At 43.6% G+C, this 4452-nt stretch overlaps 1 non-coding gene across 1 annotated transcript; it reads left to right on the top strand.

Moving 5' to 3' along the window:
• Window positions 1–1907: 1907 nt before the first annotated feature.
• On the top strand, window positions 1908–1980 carry trnar-ccu (transfer RNA arginine (anticodon CCU)). Its single transcript has one exon. It is a non-coding gene; the product is annotated as a tRNA-Arg (tRNA).
• The last annotated feature ends 2472 nt before the right edge of the window (window positions 1981–4452 follow it).

Below are 4452 nucleotides of genomic sequence, written 5' to 3'. Positions count from 1 at the left end.
ATCTTTTTTTCCTTGGAAATATAACCACATGTGATTAAGTGCTTTTTTGTCACAAACTACCGTGAGTCGCTGTCACTGTTTTATACTATTACTTACTCGGGCAGTGCATTTGTTATTATGCTATGCTGTGAGTGCATTAGGTTTTTGAGGTGGATGAAGTATTTCTGAAGTTTCAGAAGTGAGTAAGCTGTTTATTTAACTTTAGCTTCCCCTACGGCCCTATCACATGTAAAAATATTTTCACTAAAAATTGGAAATAAATTGTATGGTTATTTGTCCTAAGGCTGCAGTTATCCATAAGTATGCAGTGTTAGGCTTCTCACAGCAGAGGAATTTCAGCATGCATCCTGTCTTACAGTCTGTAGTATACTGAAATATTTTCGCCAAGCTATGCGTATTTTTTTTTTTTTAAACATAAAATGATTATTCTTCATTAATATCATAAATACATACTTCCGTTTTTTTTTTTTTTTATATATATAACAAACCAAACCGTTTGAATATCGATTGAAATTTGAGGAAGTTACGGTCATCTGAAAAGTACATATTGCTACCAACACAACGTAATGGGTAAGCCAGCTGTCTGAGGTAAGATGGCCGCCATGTGCGGACGTTCGACTTCGTTGACGGGCAACGGGGACGAGGCATCTAGTCTTCTATGTAAATCTATGGTCTGACCAAGGTCATTGCTCGGAACTTCTCACAAAACTAAAAGATGGTCGTAAATCTTTCCTCAGGGAGCGAGTTTCAGTAGACGGCGAGACTAGAGACATGAATAAAGAAAGGAGCGAGGAAAAACCAAAAAAGGTGTATTGCCACTACTTGCCCAAATGGCAGGACGAATTTAATTTTGTGAAGAAAAGTCAGTTCGATTACCGACTTTCTGAAATTTTCGGAAAGTTCGACTTTCCGAAATTTTCCCTTATTTTGAGTTAAAATCTGGGAAATATCCCTTTTTTCAAACCTCAAAGTTGACAGGTATGGGTTAACGCTGAACTCGCAACAGTGTTACACTGTTCGAAGCGTGCCCCTACCAGGAGAGAGATAACTCCCGACCAGGATTACCCCCTAAAACAAATAACTAAAATAAAGGCAAAATAATAACCAGTGCACCGAAGGAAAGGCAATACCCAGCTGGAGCACTCTGCCTAACCAGAGACTGCAATAAAGCCAAACAAACCAAACAAATGGGCTCACCTGAGACCACTTGAGTCTATGATCCAAACCAATTAAAACTCCCGGATGAGCCCCCAAATTATGTAACGACAGGCTCATTTACCATCACGTAATGAGGGAGACAACAAAAGTAAGTTTTAAGAAATTTATTTAAACAACAAAAAAAACATGTCTAAGGATAAAATACAGGAGTGAGGTTATGCGTGAGTGGATACAAATAAAAAAGGTCAGTATATAAGATTGTGTTCAAAATAAAAGAATGAGGCACAAGGAGAAAGAATAAGAGCTGACAGAGAGAGAACAAGCAGGTAGTGCCAGTCAAGACAGAGAGAGAGAGAGAGCCTCGTGAGGCCATAGGAGCCAGCCCCTTTATAGCCCCAGCTGGCATTACAGGTGTACCAAATTAGGTAATCAGGTACCAGGACCCAGCCCTACTTGTGCACTGACAGTGCTGGGCCTGAAGGGGGCATAAATGGGCGTAACAATACACATAGTGTATAGTGAATGGTCTAACGGTAAAATAGCACGAGCTATTTTACCATTAGACCAATATTATGGCCTACACAATGCAATGTCATTACGTTGCAAGTGTTTGACTTTGGTGCAGACCCAGCAAATTATTTCAGACTGAGCAAACACAAAAGAAGTTTCTGTTGTGGAGATGAGAGACGGCTGAGGAATGAGCCTAGCTATTTTTGAGTGGCTGCCCTTTTTCATCCTGTTGTGGCAGAGCCTTAGTGGCCTAATGGATAAGGCACTGGCCTCCTAAGCCAGGGACTGTGGGTTTGAGCCCCATCTGGGGTGTGAGGTCAGCAGAGTGGTGCAGTAGGAGCATGCTGGGCCCATAACCCGGAGGCCAATGGGTTGAAGCCATCCTCTGCCAGCTGGTGGTCTTCTTACTCCAACATTTTCCAGAAGGCAGCTATTGCAGGCTCCAGACCCACAGAAAGTGAGAGATCAGCAGGGGGAGTGTGCCGGGCCCGGAGGTCGATGGATCGAAACCATCTTCTGCCGAGTCTGCCAACTTTTACTCCAACGTTTTCCGTGACCCAGTGATTGTGGGTTCGAGACCCGTGTGGGGTGTGCAGAGTGGCACACCGGAAGCGCGTCGGGCCCAGAGCCCAGACGCCGACACAGTCCGCTGCTCTTTCTAGCCACTTTTCTTCCCAAAATTTCCAGCAGAGGCAATAAACATCTATCTGTCTTACTAGAAATTTGGTGGCTGGCCTTGAAAATTGTCCATCAGGAGGCCTGATTTTCAGTGCTCTGTCACTAGTTTGCCATTGGTCAGTGCTTTGTATCACGCAGACAGGCACATAGGCATTATGGGAGTGAAATAAGGCCCACCGCATCTACCAATTGTTGTCACAGTATGTTACCCATGTGTACGACTCACAGATCAGAGCTCTTTGGGCAGCAAAGATCCTGCTCAGTGAATCAGGAAAAATCAGAGTGATTTCATGGTTTTCTAACTTTTTTTCCACATGTTCTTCTTAAGCACAAGACATAAAACGTAATTAATCAAGTGCCCTGAATTGTACACATGCAGTCGTTCATTTTCTGTACCCATGAGCTATCTCAGGGGTAACCCAGACACATTCAAACCTCTGGGCTATTCAGAGTTTTCGCTTGACCTTCTCTAGGTCTTTGGACTGGGGCAGGAACCCGGAGCACCTGGTGCAAAGCCTCACAGGCATGAAGAGAGCATGCATGCTCCAGACATAAAGGCTGCCGGTCAGCCAATAGGCTCAAGCCCAGACCCTGCTTGGTGTGAGTTGACACTGCTAACCACCGCAACATTATGTGGCCTATGTAAATTCAGTACACAGCTGTGCTTTCCAGTGTAAAATCGCCTGGCTACGAGTGGCAGTGTACGTGCTTCCAAAGAAAAGTCTACTTACTTAAGTCGGGGTAAAATGCCTTGTAAGCAATTTGTGACTGGAATGAGGACGTGCTGACATTAAAGCCGGATGTTGCAAGCGTTTGACTTTGGTGTAGACCCAGCAAATTATTTCAAACTGAGCAAACACAAAAGAAGTTTCTGTTGCGGAGATGAGAGACGGCTGAGGAACGAGCCTAGCTATTTTTGAGTGGCTGCCCTTTTTCGTCCTGTTGTGGCAGAGCCTCAGTGACCTAATGGATAAGGCACTGGCCTCCTAAGCCAGGGACTGTGGGTTTGAGTCCCATCTGGGGTGTGAGGTCAGCAGAGTGGCGCAGCGGGAGCGTGCTGGGCCCAGAGGCTGATGGATCGAAACCATCCTCTGCTAGCTGGTGGGCTTTTTACTACAACGTTTTCCAGAAGACATAAGAAACACATTAGAAACAAGGGGATACAACAAAATAGAACAACAGGGACAACAGAAAGAAAAGAGCAATGACAACCTACACAATGATCGCAATACAAAACAACAGTAAAAGATCATGCAAAACCCCCAGGCAGGGTCCCCATACAGACACGGCAACCACCAGTGGGCCACATCACTGCCCCCAGGACCCCAGACAGACCAAACACAGGGCAGCAAACAGGAGAGTAGAACCGACACCAGTGCACAGCTTTGTCCTCGACCTGTACTGTAACGACCTCATGCCATCTCATATATATAATCAAAATCTCTCTATTCTTTTAGTTTTTTTAGATTATGGTGTGCTCTTTTTCCAATGGTTTAGAGTCTTTTTTTTAGGTTTGGGTGCTCTTTAATCCAAGGTATTCTAGATCCACAGCCAAAAAAGAGAAAAAAATCTCTGACTAAGGCACTCCAAATTAAAATGTCTTTAATATTTTAGACAAGTCCTACATGGACAAATTAAAAACAAAGCCCACGCGTAGCGGCATGGGTGCGTTCTTCAGGGCAATATCACAAAAGAACAAGGTAGCTTTGTTCAAGATGTAGAAAAGGACAGGTGAAGACAACCAGAAGAAGAGTGCACGGTAATCAACATCTCTAAACGTGCTTTGACAAAAGACTCGGTGAGTGTACTATCAAAAGGTTTGACCTTTGCCCCTACATGTGATTCTGATGTATTTAAAATTAAGGTGGATCTTTTTAGATTTTATAGAAATCTTCACCTTAAAGTGTGGTACCATCAGAATAATGTACATTTGAATAGGACATAGACACCTATTTCAGACTCCATTCAGGATGCCAAGAGACTTTTTAAACCCAAGTCTAACTTTATGCCCATGTGCTCTAACCCTACCTTGATTGCCTTTACTAAAAAGGTTTCTCATGATATGGACAAAATGTTGGAGAATAGACAAAACAAACGAAGACAATC

Source organism: Neoarius graeffei, chromosome 18 (assembly GCF_027579695.1).
Source record: "Neoarius graeffei isolate fNeoGra1 chromosome 18, fNeoGra1.pri, whole genome shotgun sequence".
Lineage (NCBI taxonomy): Eukaryota > Metazoa > Chordata > Actinopteri > Siluriformes > Ariidae > Neoarius > Neoarius graeffei.
Note: the sequence above shows the minus strand (reverse complement) of the source record. Positions and strands in the feature narration are given on the sequence as shown.